The 20,181-nt window shown below is 42.9% G+C and overlaps 1 protein-coding gene across 6 annotated transcripts in view; it reads left to right on the top strand.

Moving 5' to 3' along the window:
* Positions 1–20,181, top strand: part of RAD51B (RAD51 paralog B) — a 457,119-nt gene that overhangs the window by 343,283 nt on the left and 93,655 nt on the right. The gene's annotated exons all lie outside the window — the stretch shown is intronic.

Below are 20,181 nucleotides of genomic sequence, written 5' to 3' on the forward strand. Positions count from 1 at the left end.
CATTTTCCGGCAAGCATTCATTGAATTTCATTAATTTTCACTTCAGCTTTTTCCTAAGGAATGTGAACTGACAGTAACAGAAAAAGCATGTTGAAATTATATTTTGCATACAAGAATGAGCACTTTATTGACTTTTCCAAAACTTCCCTTTGCCCTCTCAAAAAAAAAAAAGCGACCCCAAACCTGAGGAAAATTGCAGCTACCTACAATGAAATGGAAAAGTGGAGTTAAATGTTACTTCTTACCTATAGCTTTAGCTATTATTGTGATCCTGGTTTGTACAAAAGGATATGTAACTTTTTGTTAGGTGGGCTTCATGTTAACCTAGATGTTAGGGATCTAGGTTAGATTGGGGAAACAGCTTGGTGAATGGTGTAATGAGCAATGTATTGGGTGTAAGGGAAGAATGGGAATGCATAGCCAGAGCTGGACCACCTAAGCCAACTGTTAGTTTAATTTAGACTGCTGCAGAACCATAATCTCAAGTGGTAAGCTTTTGAGTGACTTGGCCAAGACAGCATAGCACATAAGTAGTTACTTTATTTAGTTAGATGACTGATTCCATACTGAGTTATAGAAGTTTGTATTTTGTGTGTTCAAAATAAATAGGTAAACAGATTCAACCTTGCCATGCCTATTTCACTGAGAACTGATGACACCGTGCAGAAAATTCACGCTTTAAAATGTATTTCCATCCTTAATACTGAATGAATCAGTTGCATCTAGTAGTTGGTACCCTGATATACACAGTTTCTCCTTTCTAGGTGATTGGGGCCAGTTTCCATTTCAGATAGTGATGAGAATCAAAAATCAAATGGCTGGTTTTCGCTCATGTGAAGTGAGTTATTTCAGATCCTAGTGGACAAATTATCTTCTGTAAAACCTCTAAATTTGGCTTCTTTATTAGCATTTTCATTAAAATAATCAAGTTCAAATATTCTATCTTCTTATACAAAGTCTCCTGTCTTAGCCTTCTCTAGCCTGAAGAATTTGAGTTCTCCCAGCCTGCTTCAGCTCCTAACCATTTTAGGGTCCTTCCACTGGACTTCACTTGAGCTTTCCAATGTCTTTCTTGCACTGTATGCCTTTAAGACTAGACACAATATTCCAGTATTTGTTAACTAACACATGGTTAAAGGCTATTTTGTCTTTACTGTGATCACAGCTAGTCACAGTTGAAAGCATGTTTTAAAACCCTGTCCAGAGCTAGAAAATTAAGCCTGACTAGCCAGGACATTTTAAAACCCAGTTGGGACTACTTACACTGAAAAATTCCAACATCTTACAACATGTGCTTACTAACACACTGTTCGGCACTCAGAGTAGATAAGAAGGGGTTCTATTCCTACCTGGATAGTTTTAAGTCCAGATCTTAGGAGTTAGCTGTTTCAGACATAATTTTAAATGTAGCAGTTAAATTTAGCATCATCCCAGTAAACAGATGTTCTAACACAAAACCATCTTCTAGTGTAAATGGGCTGACTTGGAGCATGTTTGGTAGCCAGTGCAGTTTATTACATGGTGCTCTTTGATCTTATCCTTACACATCGACCGTCCAGATGGAAATGGAAACATGCTGCTGGTTCATAAGGGAGAAGGCTTGCACAGCTCTGGCTAATGGGGGATAACTGGAGCATGTCAGTCTCTGCCTTGTCACATACAGAAAGGCACATTCGTTGCTTTTTAAGGTCCAAATCATCCTTGATAACCAGCACTGCCAATAACCTGTGTTCACAGGGAACACAGAATGGATAACATTCCCTGAAATTTGTTTCAAGTTCAGAGCTTCTAACTCCACCTTCCTGAGCCTCGAGAGAAAAGCATTTTTCCTCTGCTCCATCTGGTACGGCACTCTGGAAAACTTCAGCTTGGCCCACACCCTCCTCAGCCCCTGAACTTCGTAATTTTTCAGCTGCCAGAATCACTAACTGCCCAGTTTTATGTAACTCCAAATATCTGCAATGGAGCTGGAGAATATACACATGGAGGAAGTTTTGTGGCTTTTAAGCTATGCGCAGAAGTTTGCCTTATTTTTTTTTTTTTCGGTGGGAGGGGGAAGAGGAGGAATGCAATAGGGGCACACACAAGACTTTTCAAAATAGAACGGAAATTCTGTCTGCTGTGAGGATAGGTGTAGGTTTGCTTTTGAAATCCCCCTCTTTTTGGAAGGGCCCCAAAATACATTTCGGGGTGGGGTGGGGTTGCTGTTATATTTGATAAGTGTAAATACATCAGTAATAATTTTTAGAGGCTTTCAATTCTTCATGTTTGTTGCCTGTTGCTCTAGGGGGCCAAATCTAACTTGTAACAGCTGTTGCCAATGTCTGTATAGCCAAAAGGGACCCGTGGTTTTCCCCAACACCAGTTAACAGCTTCCCAGTTGAATGCTGTACCTGGGCTTCTGCAGCCAAGCAAAGCAAACAGACATGCAGCTTTTGTGGCACTTGAAGCTTTATACTCCAGTACCACAGAAAAAATGGCAAACACTCAGAGAAGTCAGGCAGGGCAGGGAGGCTGACATTTCTAGGGCCCATAACTCCCTTTTCCCTCATTGCCTTTCAAATTGCTAGCAAAGCCCAAGTCAATTTTTGTGTTTGCCGTTTCAAAATAAATATGTTGTGGTGGTTTGTGTGTGTGTGTGAAAGAGAGCAAACTGGAAGAATGAGGCTTAAGCACTGTAATAACAAAACAGCAAACAACCTATCAAGCCAGGGACAACCCTGCAATAAACTAGCGTATCCAGACCTGTAATCACAAGTGACCTAGCAATAACAAATCAGTGCATGCCTATGGGTGTGGGAGAGAGATGAGCAGAAGTGAAAGAGATACATTCCCAGAAGAGCAGAGAAAGAGAACAGAAAAATTGAGGTGTGGAGGAGATAAAGAGGAGGAGTGTGCACTTTGAGTGTGTTGTTTGTGCATGTATATCCTAAGCAGTTGAAGTTAAAACTTTCTTCCTGTTTCCTACAACATGCGGAATTTCACGCTTCTGCCAAATGTTGAAACAGGAGCAAAAATCAGCATCAGTTCCTCTTGAAACAAAATTAAAACTGCATGAAAACAGCAAACTGTTAACACAGCATCCAAGTCAGAGTTATTATCTGCAGGCCAGTTGTGCCAATGGTCTGTAGCTAGAGAAGCTAGAGGTAGGAACCACCGCAGTCATAGGAGGATGAAACTAAATGAATAGCAAAATGGAAGCTTACAGAAGTAAGCTGTCAGTAAGGTTAGTTTTAAAGGGATGTGGTTAAAGATAAATAACAAAGCGTGCATAGCAGAGCTATGTTAATGAATTGCAGTCTTTCCAGTGACAGAATTGGAGTCCTTACTCAAGTCAGATTGTAGGTGTGGAGGTATGATGCTCTTGTCATATAACTGAAAGGTGTCAGTCTTCTCCCAGGTTGCAAGACTACTACCTTCTTGGATGTGAATGAAATGGAGCTTTTGGTTAGGACAGCTATGTCTCTCCCAGGGACAAGGAGTGACTGAAACAGCATGAGAAGAGTGGACATGCTTACAAATGCAGCGATTTGTGACTGTGTATCCTCTGTCCATGGGAGAGACAAATATGTCAGTGCAAACAGAATTACTGCTTCACAGTCCTTAGTGAAAATTTTTTTCTGCAACCCCTTTGGGATCCTGTTGATGTACAGCCTGTGTGCTGCAGGCTGAATTGGTTCCTGAGTGCACTTAGTATTTAGAGACATCAATAGTTTAGGGCTGTCTGCCACAGCTTCATTTAGTGTGATTGGAGCTTCTGACCTCTCCAGGCTCTAATTCCCAAAAAGCAAGGTACTGTGGTGCAGGCACAGAGAACGCCCAGCTGTGGAACACTCTATACGTCGGGGTATGACCATGGACTCCAGGGAGAGCCTTCCAAAGGGACTGAGATTAATGCTTGGCAAGGACAGGAGTTATTTTACCAAGTCCCACTTTCTTATCAGATGTCTTCACCATGTTGATATTGTGGAGCCAGAGAGGTTAGGGGTCTGAACAAACAATATTGTTACTACAGCAGTCCTGCTTGCTTCCCAGATCTTCTCCTGGCTGTAAGGGGCTTGATGAGTTGTTGGGTCTCTGGCATGTAACCAGAGTCCCTCACTCAGTGCTGTTTGGTGCATCCTTAGCCAGTGCCAGGCTCAGAGGGCAATAGACCAGACTCAGAAGGCTCTAATGGAGGTAACGATGATGCTGGAGTTTACAGCCAAGGTCAGGGACAAGAGAGCAGCCCATCTCTTTGGAGGAGTGTCCTGGTTTCAGCTGGGATACAGTTAATTGTCTCCCTAGTAGCTGGTACGGTGCTATGTTTTGAGTTCAGTATGCCAAGAATGTTGATAACACTGATGTTTTCAGTTGTTGCTAAGTAGTGTTTAATCTAAAGTCAAGGATTTTTCAGCTTCTCAAGCTCAGCCAGTGAGAAAGCTGGAGGGGCACAAGAAGTTGGCACAGGACACAGCCAGGGCACCTGACCCAAACTGGCCAACGGTGTATTCCATACCATGGGACGTCACATCTAGTATAGGAACTGGGGGGAGTGGGGGTGGGGGATCACGGCTCGGGGACTACCTGGGTGTCAATCGGCTGGGTGGTGAGCTATTGCACTGTGCATCATTTGTACATTCCAATCCTTTTATTATTACTGTTGTCATTTTATTAGTGTTATCATTATAATTATTAGTTTCTTCTTTTCTGTTCTATTAAACCATTCTTATCTCAACCCACAAGTTTTACTTCTTTTCCCGATTTTTATTCTCCCCCATCCCATGGGGTGGGAGGGGTGGGGAGTGAGTGAGCGGCTGTGTGGTTCTTAGTTGCTGGCTGGGGTTAAACCACGACAGGGAGGCCAGAAATGGTTGTCAAGATCAGACTGAGGAAAGCAGCAAATAGATGTGTCTGGTTTTTTCTTTTCTTCCAGGGCTGACTTTTGGGAGGCTGAGTGACTGAAGTCTGACCAGACACTGAACCTTGCACATTCCAGCCAGGGCACTGATCAAAGCTGGCCAGAGACATAGGTTGTGTGGAAATGGGAGGTGGTACCCTGTGTGTGTTGTCACGTTAAAGGCTTTTATCTCTCTTATCAAATTTGGGCAGTGCATTGGCATAGGACTCCTTCCCTCTCCACCCTGCCCAGGCCAGCCAACTCAAGGCTCTAGAGCTTGGCAGATATGTTTTGGGCTGGGTACATATCAGCAGTGTCCTCCCTCTCTTGAAATTCTTAGTTTTACTTGAACTGCTGTTGAAACAGTGGAGTTATTTGTGCAGAGGATGAGGAGAACTGAAAAGAAAGAGGAGGTTGAGAAGCGTGGCTTTGAGCACACATCCAGAGCTACTCCACAGAGGGTGGCTGGAATGACAGAAATTACAAGAGTGGCGGGCTTGTCTTGTGGTGCTGCCAAGGGGCAGAGGGCCAGAGCCCTTGCCTCTCCTTGAAATTGCACGGAATGACAAGCCCAGGATCCCTTCTACCCTCCATTGTGGGATGGCTGTGTGAGGATGGAGCTGTGCATCCCAGTGAGGCACATTATGACCCTATACATTTGAGGCTGAAGTTGCCCCCTGTCCCCTGTGGCCGAGAAGAGGTGTCTGCAGTGATTCCTTCCAGCACGGTGGAGGGCACTCCATGCACCATTGCAGCCTGCACCCAAAGACTCCTGGCTTTCACTAACTGTCAAGTGGATGGAGCCAAAATCGGCTTTGCTTTATGGTGCCAGGCCCCAGCCCAGAGGATGTGCATATATTTTTCTAAGCTACATAAATTGACACAGCAAATAGTCCCAGCATGGGAGGAAAAAGGTAAAACACTGTGACCTCATTTCGACAAAAAAACTCATCCATCATGCAGAGAAGTAATTAAAAAGCATGGCGATTAAATACATGCCAGCAAATATCTTCAAATCCTAAGTCACTCATGCCCAAAATAAGCAGTGCCTGTGCACATTGGGAGGAAAAGGTAGTGCTTCATGTTCTCCTCTTTCAGCCTGTGCAGCCTCCAAGTCCTGTGCAGCCAACTTGCTTCTTTGGGCTTCCTCATCAAAGGCAAAGGATTAATTTCAGGAAAAAGAAGTTCTCTCTCTCTCTGGATGATAAAAATGATAAGGAAAAAATCACACTGTGCTTGGCTGTATTGGGAATGAAGTAGTTGTGCCCCAGCTTTGCATCCTGGAAATCAGCACTCTTATAACCAGGACCTGTAATATCTTAAGTGGAGAGGTGATATTCCAAAACTGCGGACAGCACATTCTTGTGAGATTTAGCACCTGCCCTCGAGAAGGTGTTCTGTAAATTTCCCTTTTTATTCCCCTCTCCTTATTTTTATTTGGTTTCTGTTTCTCTTTCTGCTAAAGAAGAAACAACAGATTCAGAGCTCTAACTTTTGGGCGAGTCAGACATGTATTCAGATTTTTAATTGGATTCATGTAGCTTATAATGGGTTAAATCAAAACACACATGAAACCAAACATCCTTGTGTTCTAAGAAAGTTTGGTTCCAGATCCAAACATCAAATCTAAATTAAATTCTTGTTTGCCCACTACTAGCCAGAAACCATGGTGAGATAAGTGAGATCAGATGGGGAAAAAAAGGAGGCTCAGATTTATGGCAGAAAAGTTCTCAATGTAACAGCATATCTTTGGCTGCCCTGTTGAGGAAGGAAAGAGAGGAATATTTCTGTCTACTCCCACTTTACAACTGGCTAGGTACACTAACTTTTTTTGCTTTCTTCTGAATGAGTTGACTTTTGCTGGAAGCAGAGTACTGGCATGATCTGGTACGAGAAGCCTATGTTCCTCTCTGCCTAGCCTCTACTACTGTACAGATCAAACATGGCTTTCAGGTAAAATGCTGCCTGCCTTCTGGGTCTTGTGCTCAGTTACTAGCAATGATGGGCTTTTGTAGGGGCTGTTAGGAAGGCCTCAAGTCTCACCATGACCAAAGTCTCATGCGCTTGTGGAAAGCAGACTGCATAATAGGATGTACGACAAACCCAAGCAACAGGCCTAGTGGAAGGAGTAGATGGCAGGGGAGAGGGAGGATGAATCTGCTATGTGCTTGGCCTGTGCAAACTCATGTAATCACAGCTGGGAAAGTTGAATTCCAGAGTTATTTGTGTTTAAGTGAAAAGAAAAGGAAAGAGAAAATCTGGTGGCAGAGATGGGAAAGTACCAAGTGTCAGACTGAAGTTGAAAGGAGTACATAGGTGATTCCCGTCTGAGACCTTGGTATGTATATGGGGTGTTATGAACCCCTCTGCGCCCCCAGTTTCCCCAGCACCTTCTCAGGGTCACAGCAAGCCTGAAGGAGTGCCAGAAGTGCACCTTCAGCCTGAGTGGAGATACATGGTGGTCTTTATCCCCGTTACAGGAACAGCAAGACTGAGACCTGGAGTCATACGGTAGGTCTGGTTGTATGTTGTGACTCTTGTACAGGGGTGCAACTCCATTAACTGCAGGAGATCCACTCTGACTTGTGACTGTGTGTGAAAGAGGAATTAGGCTGAGTAAGTCCATGGCAGAGTGGAGCACACAGCTGAGGACTCCTGATGGTCTGGCACAACTTTGTGTTGTAGCTTTGCATTGTTTCTTTCGTCTGTATTGGAAAAGGTGCACACGTGTTGCAGAGAGCAAAAACTTGACGGTGTTTTCACTTCCCTTGCACTGCTTCAGCTGACATCTCCTCTCTATGTGAGCACAGCTTCTCGTTGCACAAGAAAGCACAAACACATTGAGGCTGCACTGTCACAAGCAGAACAACACACAGTCGCATCAGCGGGTATGAAGCGTGGAGCCCTCTCCTCCCCCCATTCCCGCTCCTGGGACAGACGCTGTCAGCTGTCTGTTACTCCAGGTTACCATGAGCCCGTTCCCCGGGTCTCCCAAAGTGCGTCTTAAGTTTCTGGCAGGAGGGCTTGGGGGACCCAGAAGCAGACCTTCTGCCCGCTCCGGCAGCTCCACGTGGTGCCTGCCTAGCACTGACCTTCCCTGCCCTTCGGCCTCTGCCCTTTCCTCCCAACCTTTTGGGATTATTCCTGCTGTGCCTTCTCCAGGAGAAGGCCCCTCTGCTGCTGCTTTAGTGTCGAGGGTGACCGTGAGAGGAAAGAAGAAAATTCCCCTCGGATGACTTGCATTTGTGGAGGGCAGTAATCAATACCCTGGGCACCCTGCTGAAGTGCTGGTGGAAAAGCACGTTAACCCTCCGTGCGCTAGCCTCCCCCAGGCTGCCGTCTTCCCCCCACAGCACACTCAGCTGGGGGGGCCTTTCTCTGTCCTTAGGATACACAATCGTGCCTGTCCTGTCCTATTTTCTAGTTTTGGCCTGAAGAACAAGATCGGAGGTGGGATTTTTGCTGGAGTTTATCCTTGCCCTATCCTCATCTGCTTAAGAGGTTGGTTGTGGGTAACGGGAAGAGCCGCTTCCTTGGTTACTGCACCGCAGGCCATGGGTGCTGGAAGGGGGAAGCACAGGGGAGCATTTTTTGGTTTGTTTGCTTTTCCCTGAACAGTGAAGCTCTGGGCAGAGCTGAAGGCAGGATACCAGACGTGATGGACAGGATCTGGTTCTGCACATTCTCCCTCCCCTCTACCGGAGGAGCAGGGCTTGTGGCCCCAGCAGCCTTTTGAGGCCCTGCCAGTGGGGGAGTGAGAACTAGGCCCATAGATTGCATCAGGGCTCTTTTTCTGGTCATGCTAGTTGGTTATAATGAGAAAATACTCCAAATTCCTAGTGAAAAATCCTTTCTTCCTTTCATTATTACTGGGCCAGACAAGCTAAGCTAGCACCGGAGCACTGAATGGCAGCTGGCTAGCGGTGTACACAGCGGTGCCAGGGTGGGAGGCAGGACTCCTGAATCCTCACCCCAGCTTCGCTCTGTGGTGTTCTATATAAACCTCAAAAAATCAGTTAACTTGCTGTACGCTCTGTCTGGACATACCTGGGCATGAAACAGGATCAGTGATACAATCCCAAATGTTGTTTAAAAGCTCAGTTAGCTAACGTCAGTAAAAAAGATCTTGCAGTGAAAGATACTGAAATGCAAAAAGTGATGGGACTGTCTCAGACTTGATTTCTGAGCAAAGCTGCTTTCAGATGCAGCAGCAGGTACCTTAAAAATGTGCTTCATTTTTTTAATGTCCGTTCCTCATCTTTGGCAGAAATTTAACATATGCTCTGGACAGTAGGTTGGATCCAAAACAGATGAAGACTTCCAATTCAAGGTGCCTTGCCTCATCACTGAGGCATTAGCAGGGAGGTGTGACGAGTTAGTCAGCAATGCAAGTTGTTGTGGAGAATGCACTGGTTAAATCTTGTTGGTAGACTGTGAAATGTAAAATAATTATTTTATGATTTTTCAGCTGCAAACCTGAGTATATGTTCAATGGTTAACAGACTGATGATTGAGGCATGATGACACCCTGTCAAGTCCTCCCAGTCACTGAACTGGGAAGACTTATCTTGGTTTACATCTGAGTTGATTGCTCTTTGCTTCTTTCTCAGGGCTCTTTCCCTCTTTTTTGTGATTTGGATCATTGCTTTAACTCCTGGGAACTCTGAGAAGCACATTTTTTCTTTTCTTGGGAGATGGACGCTAAATTTCTTACAGAATTAATTTGATCAATATGAAATCAACAGGGAAATTAAAGCTCTCATTCTCTCTATAAGTGCACTCCATCTGTGGGGGGTTTATTTAAGAGCAGAATGAAGAATATGAGAATTTTAAGGATCCAAGATTTGTTTATATCCTACATTGTCAGTCTCTGTCTTGTTATGTGGAGATAACCTCCTATTCCTTCCCTGTATGTTTCCCATTTCTCCTCTTATTTTAATTTGTGTTTCAAATCACAATTCTCCCATGCTTTTCTATAGCCTTCTTTAAATATTTTAAAAAATATTCATTAGCCTCATAGTAGTCCTTCTAGGTAAGTAAATGTCTTAACAATAAAATCTTTTACAGGTGGGAAAACTGAGGTAGAGTATTAAATAATATAATTACTTAATGAATTAAAAAAATATTTCAAAACTATTAAGTACCTTTCCTTGTCAGCCTATATTTTATACTTTAATATCAGAGAAACTTCTTTGAGCATTTGTTAAATGAGAAACATTAACTGTGTGATGGTGGGCAAGGAGCAGATAGTGAACATAGTCATTTTGGAGGAAATCCTTGGGAATTCCAAGTACCCATCATATCGCCAGATGGCCTGAAGGCCATGTTTTATATTGCAGTATTTCCATTGATTTTTTTAAATAGTTTTGAGACATTTCCAGATGTCTTGATTGGAAAAGGTGTTGCTAAAGGCTGAAGCCCAGATTACCACTATGAAGGTATAAAAATCTCATGGAAGAAAATCCTACCCTTCTTGCTTTTGGTGCTTATGTAGCCCCTGTCAGCATAGTATCTGAGCAACTCGTACATATTTGAAAATAGAAATAACAATAACAAACTCTGTGTCTCTCTTCCTTCCCAGCCTGTAAGTGAAATAGCTTGATTTGTTCAAAGGACTTTTTCCTTGTGGTTTCTAAATATTTAGCTGTGGTTTTGCACAGTTTATCTACTGTTCCATTACTCCACTGAGAGGGGGAAAAAAAGATGCCATTTCCATTATTTCGTAGAACTCAGAAAGCCACAGTGTTACGTGTTCCCTCTACTGATTCCCATGTAGAGCTTAACCAACAGCATTCCCAGAGCTGTGCATTCATTACTTTATTGATGCACAACCAGGGATGTTTTGGCAGGATCCGGTGTTGTGTAAGCCACGTGTGATGTTAAAGGAAGGCTGCTATATATGTTAATTGCAGCCATTCACAGGATGGGTGTGGAGATGTAACATTTGCTTGTAGAATATGTTTGAAAAATCATTATATTCCCTTATTAATACACTGTGAACTTGATAAAGTAACATGTTAAACGAGCATCATTTTTCTTTTTTTTGTCTGTCTTTCTGGCCTCAGTATAAAGCACACTGTTTTAATAATCAGCTTGATTTCTCATTCAAATTTCTGCTTTCTCCTTTGAGATAACAGTGTGTATAGCTCCATGTCTTCTACGTTAATTGTTTAAAAAGCACTGTACAGGATTGCAAAGGAGTTTCCTGAAGACACTGAAATTTATGGCCACTGTTAGCCCTTTTCCTAAGGGAGTTCTGAAGGTTCATCCCTTTCACATGTCAGATTTCTTATATTTATCTCCCTGAAAAGATCTGAAGGTCTTAAACTGAACCAGGTAATCTGTACAGCCACTTGTGCTGGGCTTGTTATTTAGTAAGCAAGATGCTGCATGGAAAGTGAACTCAAACGTCTTCAAATCGTCTGAAATGCAGTGACTACTGAAAGTAAAGCTTGATGCCATAAAGTTGCACATCACACTGTGATCCCAGTCCTCAGAGTTGGACGCTCTTGTGTCCATGGCCTTGGACATCAGAATGCGGCCATGTTCCTTAAAAGTCACAGTCTAGATCAGCTTTTTTTGGCTGTCATAGTTGTTTGCGTATCCTACATCAGGGAGGCATGCAGACCTTGACACTCTGTGCCACTGTGACAGCCGTTTGTTCTTTTGATACAGCATGATAATTGCTAGCGTGTCTAAAATTTCACCTCTTCTGCCAGCATCGGCTCTATTTTTCTGTGTTTGACTAAGCAGCAGGGTTTTTCTTTGGCTTTTATTTGAGCTGAGGAATTCAGATGGCTGGGAAACAGTGCTATCAGTTTGTAAAGTGAAGGCAGTATATAGGTAGGCATCATAAATGCTCTCCTGGCATCCAAGGGTGCTGTGTCTCATACATTTATACATGTCTAGTGGTATGAGGAAGATAACTGAGCCATGTGGGCCTCTATGGTTGCAGGAGTGTCTCTGTGTGTCATGAATGACCCTTTGGGAAGAGAAGGAATGTGAGACAAGTCTTAGTCTTTTACATTCACATGCAGCAGTGTTAAACTGAGGCAGCAGCATTTTGTGATCATTAGAGCTAAAGATTGCTGAGAAATGCTATCATCTGAGTACTTCCTGCCCCTTTCCTCATAGTACAAAATAGATTTCCATAACAGAAAATCTTCCTCTTTCAGAAGTGTCACATTATTTCCAAGTTACACAATCTAACAGTAGGAAAAAGTAATTAAGAATAATACACAGTTCCAGAAACAGGACGCAGATACTTGTCTGAATGTATCATCTGCAGTACACTTTATGAAACATCTGACTTTCCCGTAAGAACCTCTGTGATGCTTCCAGTTCCTTTACACCATTAGAAACGTAACATTTTCTTTTGTTGTTCAAAGAAGGATCTCACAGCTAATAGTAGTTTTAAAGAGCTATCAGTGTTTAAGTGGAAACTTCAAAAAGTGCTTTCCTTTTGTAAGTAAGTTAGTTCTGCCAATATGTCAAATTTTCTGTCATTCTTCACTGAAAATACCATTAGTTTGGAAACAGGATATTTGCTGCTTCTTGTCTGTGTCTTTTGGTTAACCTGCTTGTGGTATCTAATCATGCAATTTCTGGTTTGAAAAATGATTCTCCTTCTTCTTTACAAACTCAAGCACATACAAATATTCCAGCAAGAGTTTGCCTGCTCCTGTGGACAAAAATGCAGAGCTACTCCCATCGCTGTTGTCCCAAGTCCTTTATGTACACCCGTCCAATTTGGGACGTATTTTGAAGTCACTCACACTGTAAGAACGTCTGAATGACCTATGGAGGCTTAGGTCAGTGGCTTGGTTTGCCTTTATTCTGGCCCACTCCTTACTCATCTTGCACCAGCCTTCTTTGCCAATGTGTACTCTTTTCCACCACTGCAATAACCTTCTCCTTCCTTTACCTTCCTTTCTTTCTGTCCATCTGATTCCAGACACCAGCCCCAAACACTTCCTCTCTACCTACAAGGCAAACCCTGCTTTGTTAAGTACTTGGAGTATGGGAGTAGGAACCTCATGAATTATAATGCTACCTCTGACACCCAAATGTTGGGCAAGACGCTTTAACTTTCATCTCCTGATTGTTTCCCTGGGTGGCTAAGCAGGAAAATAATTCCTAGTTAAATGCTTTGCAGAGGTTCTGTGGGCTTAATTAGATGTTGGTCTAGGAGCTACCAACATTAAAAATACAGGCAACAGTATGGGTGCTGAGGAGTTTAACCACAAGCATCTCTTTCAGTGTCTCTTTTATTCTTTTAACTTAATTAACAGAAGTTAATCTTCTAACTTTATAACTTAATAGTTTTACAGCTTAGAGTTTATGAAAGGCACCATAGCAGATCTTCTGAAAATGTAATTGTGTATTATTATCATTATGGCTAAGAAAGTAACAATACTTTGCCCTTCTCAACTACTTGGCACTAAAGCACCTAAACCCCTGCAATTTGAGCCTTGGTCCTGCACTCCATCTGTAAGACTCACATTGTATGAATGAGAGGTCCTTTTGCCTGAATGCATAGAGCATTGCATGGTTACAGACAACGGGTTTTAGCCATAGATCTCAAAGATCTCAAAGAACTTCACCAAGAAGGGCACCAAGTACGATTATCCTCATCTTACAGTAGGAACCATGTAATACAGTACATGGTAGAATGTGGTATTAGCCAACAGGGTGTTCTGGCTCCCTTCTCCCTGGTCCAACAAGTGGGAGCTGTAATAGCAGTCTCTGCATCCTTCATTTTACAATATGGAGAGAGAACGATAGTGGTCCTTTAAACAAGCCTCTTTATACTCACTGCTTAAATCAAGGGACATGCAGAAAACTATAGCATGAGTAAGGAGTGAATTAGTTTTCTAATTCTTTCATGGTTATTTACTTCTGCTGTTTCTAGCAACATAGATAAGAGTATATCTAACATATACATCCACATCCAGTTGCCCACAGCACATGCTCAGCCTTTCGTGACTGAGGTTGCATGCATGTACAACACAACAGAAATGAAACCACTATGAGTGTCTTCAAGATTTATAAATGGTGAAGGACTGAAAGGGTTAAGAAAAACCCTCTGCATATACCTGGTATATAAAACTGTCATGTAATCAAATGAGAGGAATGCACTCCACAGTGTACATTAGCAAACACTCCATGCAAGCTGGCTGGCAGAGGCTCAGGGTTTTCAGTGCTGCCTTGCACTACAAAGCCCTTCTTTGTTCTCTCAGCTCTGTTTTAAATATCTGATGACTATTCCACACCATGTCAGTGCCAAATACCCAGCTTTGCTGCAAACTCTTTACAACAGCACATTGTGGGCAGATCGGATGGGGATGGGCTGGTAGAGTGTGGGTATCTCCCCTTTCTTTGCTTCTCAGGCAGGTCCTCTCACCAACTCTGCCATCTCCTTGTAATTTCTGTAGCCCCTTGTGCAGCCGCCTGGATAGTGTTCAAAGCCAGAAGGAGTAACTTGGGAGTGCAGAAATTGAACTTGGATCCTGACATGGCAACGGCACTCCTCAAGTGTGCATCAGGATGGGTGTAGTCGAGGTTCAGCCAAGGAAAGGCAAATGAATCAAAGAGTGTTCTTGCAACAAATATTTTTGTTGAAACTTGCTGTGCCTATACTGTTGTTGGCTGGATGTTGCCTGAGCTTGCTAGCCAAGTGGGATTGGGCTTTGAAAAAAACTAGATGAAAGATTTCCTATGAACATGCACACAGAAAGGCAGGAAGTGATGCTGATGACTCAGGAGATGGTGATGTTCCTTCTTGATTTGGAATTAAAGTACTTCCCTGGAAGGATATTAACACAGCAGCGCACATCTCAGTCTTTGTCAGATGAGATATTAAACCAGGGTCTCATCTCCTCATGCTTGTTAAGGATGCTTTTTCGTACGACTTCTACCTACCTATATTTTAGTTAGAAAGGTGATGTTCTAGCTTTCTGTACAAGGCACTTACATGGTATTGCCTTATCTGCTACATAGATGCTCATTCTGCATAAGAGATGGTTTTCATTCCAGGAAAAAAGTGTTGCTTGAGTACATGAAGATGTACAATAATAATATGGCATCTTCTTCTTGGTTCTAAACCTACTAATTCTGTTCATGAAGAATACTCCTATTTTTCTGGATGAACATAGAGTTAGTGTTGTTTCCTGCAATGTTTTGGGATTTCTGTGTGTAGACACTGGGGTAGGAAATAAACAGTAAGCTTTCTGAGTTAAGAGAAGATTTTATACAATATTTCAGTGGTGCTGCCCACTTTTAGCAATTAATGTGAAAAGAAGCTAAGCTGCTCAGTTTCCCATTCTGTTTGTTTCCCTTCCTGAAGCTCCTTGGCATGCAGTACTGGTGTGCTGGAAACTCAGCCCTACAGTGGGTGGCTGCAGTGCCTTCTAAAATAAACAAACCTGTTTTCATTCAAATGTCTTCATTTCACATGCAAATATTTCTTGGTAGGCTCAGTAAGAAACCCTTTCTAAAGTAAAACCTAATTATTAAGGGCCACTTGAAGGTGCATTGTAACAGTTTTGCTTAATCATTTAAAATCCATGAAAGCTAAAATCATTGAAAGCAAGGTTTACACCACTGCAGAAGCTTGTGCAAGGCCATATTTGCCACTAAAGCTCTTTGGCTTAAATAATCCCATTCAGTGCGCACGCTGCATAATTGATTGTGTATCAGAATCCTTCAGGGGACTTGCAATGGCTGCTTAGGCTATGCAAGTGCAGGCCCTCTTGTCTTTGCCATGTTTGCTTCCCTAGTACAGGACTGAGTAGAAATAGGAATTTATTTCTCTGTGGTGAAGTATTAATACGTGGTGAGGAGGTGTTATTGTAATTTTACTTAGAAGGGATATAGCGAAAGAGTTGAAGGGACTCTCTTTGTGGTATATAGAAGTCTGTACCAGAGTCAGAAGTTGAATTCACATGTTGTATGATCCAGTCCGATGCCTTATCCGTCAAACTATTGGCTCTCATTTTGTATAGCACCTCCCATCACATACAGAGTCCTAGGAAAGTTCACAAACAAGACCCTGTGCCATTAGGCAGAGAGTGACCAGCCAGAGAGTGTCTCACTTTTTAACACTGTAGCAGGGGCTATGAATAGTGCACAGGTCCCTTTTGAAAAAGAAGAAAATACCATGGGGCTTTTTTAATGTTCTCCCAGAGTTTGGTGGAAACCAGTTTAATGACTAGTATCTTCCCAAAGGGGAATCAGTTAGCCTTTTTCTGATACTTTCAAGAGATTCCTGCTTCCTTTCCTTGCCCCAGCCTCTTCACTGTCACCCTGCAGAGATAGTCCTTGGGCATAGTGTGGCCATCCAGTTGGTCTTGGTCCGTTCACCACAGATGAATGAGCAAGAGCTCCAAAAGGGATTGACACTAGAGAAATCTTTTCCTTTGTGCACCAGATTCTTTTTTCAGGATTTTCCAGACTTTGTCCTCCCTCTTTCCCCATCTTTACATGTCACTAACTGCTTCCTCTCAGCCTCCTGCTTCAAAGCCCATGCATATACCTAGTGCCCACCTAGCTGTTTGCATAGCAGTTCTGTAGCAGAGGGACACACACTTCTTGCAGGGAGGCAAGAACTCATTTACTGTTTTGGGTTTTTTTAAGTCCATTATCAGTGTGTTTACGTGGCAACTTTGGCCATCCTAGCACAGTGAGATAGTTATCTTGCTCTTCCAGCTTTATCATTCACTGGAAGAGATTACAGAAAGTCAGGTTTTTAAGAGGCAAAGCTAGGACCAGTACCTTGCCTTGCAGGTGGGTGCCTGTGTCCTTTCGTGCAGGCTGCCAGGAAAAGAGGTAAAGTCAGAAGTGGAAGGGCTCGGGAAATGCTCTAGCTGTAAAATGCTCCAAACGTAAAATTATTTGTTTCTTGTAAGAAGCAAGTTGCTCTCTGGGGGAGGTCTGCAGCTGGCATAAACCAAGGGAATCTACAAAGATCTGCACCAAAAAGAAGCAGTTAGACTAAGTAAAAAGAAGGCTGTGTGTTAAAGAGCTAACTATATTTTGTTAGGAATGACTGAAGTAAGTAAGCTGTTTTCCTGGCAGTCATTGTTTGGTGGAGCTGAAAGAATGAGCCAGGTATTATGACATTACTTTGAGATGGAACATTTGGGAGAAATTAAATAGATTTGCTCACTCCCAAAATACTTCTGGGCATTAACTCAAGAGTAGGGAGTTCAGCAATGAATGCAGAGCCAGAGCAACCAGGAAGGTCAAGAGGGATTCATGATTCACAGTGATTTGAGCTGAGCAACAGGTGATCGCTTCATGCAGAAGTTCTCTTTTTGCTGCTGGTGAGGACTCTGTGCTCCTGTGTCCCACAGCAAATGTGCAGGACCCATTTTCTGTCAGGCAGGTTGAATGTCATGTGGGTTTTGCTTCCCTCTCTGATTCAGTTGTGTCTGCAAACCGCTTCTTGTTGCCATTCATAGGAAGATGCAATCCTGATGAAATCCATCTGTATCTGTCCAGCGCCACACTGATCTGCTTCCTTCCAAGCCGGAACTTCCCTCTTTGCTTTCAGACTTTACCTGTCACAGTGGCAGAGGCTTTTGAAAGTACATATCTCAGCTTCCAAATTTTCTGGCCTAACTTCTTCGGCTTTCCTGTGAGCTATTGAACCTTTGGGCCCAATCCTTCAGTCCCATGAGTTCCCACATAAGTCAGTCATTGCATAGAGTGAGCACAGCCAGGCTCTCTCTTGCCTTTTCTGCAAACACCAACTGAGTGCAGATCTTTTATAACCTGGTAGAAGTTGAACTGAAGAAGAAAAATTAATCAAGAATTCCCAATTTGTACATGTAATGGAAGGGCACCTCACCGCAATCCCAACAAAGAGCCCCAGCTGACCGCAGGAGAAAAAATTCACTGGACTATTTCAAGTGGCAAGATCCTTCCCTTCTTTCCAGTGTAAAATACATGCTTGCTAATATGTGGATGGTGTTGGGGAGATGTGCTGTATGAAGATTTGTTTTCTTTGAGAGTATGGCCATACCTCCCTGAGGAAGAAAAAGATTTCAAGTGGCCTTTCTCCACTTTGTTGGCAAGTCAGCCGCTGTATCTCCCAGGATAACAGGAGTGCCTGATACACTGAGCAGATGAGCCTTGAAGGATGTGAGGAGAGCTACTATACTGGGATCAATAGCATATTTTTTCCTTCTGTAGCATGTAAACATTTGACCTGATAAATACTAGAACTTCCTCATCTGCTTCTTCCTTTTTACTTGTTTTAAAGAACATCTAAATCCCCATATCTGTACAAGCTTATGGAGAAGTCCATCTGTGTGTGTTTCCTTGGGAAGTCCCATCTATGTTTGCTTGGGAAATCAGATAGAAATTTAGGTGTAAGAGTGTTGGTGGAAGTTTTACATTGATGCTATTTACATTTAGCTGAAATACATTGAATTAGATTACCTACTGCGGTCAGAAGAAATAGAGTTTTACCTGTACCAGTGACATATGAGTTACAGTGTGCTCCAGGGGAGGGGAGCTCAGCTCATTAATACAATATTTTTAATGTGTTTTGAGGGGGTCTTACAGAATAACGGTTCCAACAACAATCTCTATTTAAATGTTTTGCTCTCTGAGGTGTGCGTATTCAGAAAGAGAGTGGGGGAGTGTGTTCAATTGTTTCTTATTTTAAACAGGAATGCTTTTAATTTGATCAAAATTGGAAGGAAGCATCACTTGACAAATGAATCTATAAGGCTGCTCTTTTTCAGAGGAGCTGATGTTTTGTTCCTGAGACATACTCTGCGTATGTACTGCTAATGCAGTGTTGAGTCAAACAGCATCCATCTGTAGGAGCAGCAGAGCTGAAGGTCAAGGAACAGACTGCAGGTGTCTTCCCCCAGGGAACTTTTCATACCTGCTGCTTGGTGCAACTTAACCTATTGCATAAGTGAGAGATTTGCTTTTCTGATGAATGTTAATGATCCTCAAGGATCATATTGTGTTGGCAGGGATGATTTAGAAGGATTCAGAGTGAATGTGAGAGGCAAAAGGCAGCCTTCATCTATTGCCATATGTTGGATGGTGCTATTTGACTACGAAGGTGTCTGATCCTTCTCCAAAACATCAGTGATACAACTGCTCTTCAGGATTAATAGATAAATCAGCAATGAGCATATATTTTCTTGCCCTTTTGTGCCTATTTTTAAGTAGATTTGAACCTGGTGAGAAGTACTGGAGTGACAGCCCTGGTGATTTCACTCTTCTATTCCAAAACCAAGATGAGTAGAAACCATGGGAGTGCAGACTGCACTGACATGGGGGGAAGGACATGCCTTTTCAGGTGGCTGGTACCCACTGAGACACGGTCTGGAGCAGACCTGGCTTAGGATTTGATCTTCTGTCACTGGGAACAAGAGGAGGGAGGGAAAGACTGTGCTGTTGTACTTGGCAGCAGGACAGCATACCAGCCTTTGAGGAACTGACTGCAGTTACAAAAAAAACCTACATAAGATTGTTGTGTGGTATCTTTTTTCATCTTCTCTCAGTAATGCTGAAGAATCAAAACACACAGTAAGTGAAGTGCAATATTAGCTTGGAATGATTTGGACACATGAGGGCTCCTGGTATTGAAAGGATAACTGCACTCTGTTGTAGGGACAAATTCATTGTAGGGAGCTGCCTGAAATCCATGGAGTTTCAGGCAGGACTAATTTGGCCCTTGCCTTTGAGTCAGCTTGTACAGTCACACAGTCTATTACATATTTAGAAAACTTTTTGCTCAACCAGAGAGCCCTCAGGATCTGTCAGTGAGTATTTCTAATGTCTGCTATACCTGTTCCTGCTAGGAACAAAGCACTGTACTGCTGGCAACTCAGTACAGCCCATATGCAGTATTATTTTCAACCTTTTTTTTTGCTGCTGCTGGAATAGCATCATACATAACCTATCTTTCTGGAGTAGAGAGGTAGTGCTGACCATCTGACCCAGAAACCCACCCCAGTCTTACAACACAGTCTATAAAAGGGTGCTGTAGACGGCCCCAGAGTGAACACAAGGCATTAATTTACTGGAGCAGTTGTGCTGACATCCTGGACCGTGAGAGCGCAGCTGGGGCAGTTTAAGAGCAGCAGTCAGGTTCCAAGAGGGAAGCCAGGCTTTTATTATTCACACTACAGTCACCTATTGTTTTGCTTCTTGTTTTTCTCAAGATATTTAGACATGTCTGGTGGGCAGGAAAGTGAAAGACTGGGAGTGCCAGCTCTAAGCAGCTGCAGCACTCCCAGGTACTCTGCAAACTTCCTCCTCACAGCTCTGTTCCT

Source organism: Buteo buteo, chromosome 6, assembly GCF_964188355.1.
Source record: "Buteo buteo chromosome 6, bButBut1.hap1.1, whole genome shotgun sequence".
NCBI classification, from domain to species: domain Eukaryota; kingdom Metazoa; phylum Chordata; class Aves; order Accipitriformes; family Accipitridae; genus Buteo; species Buteo buteo.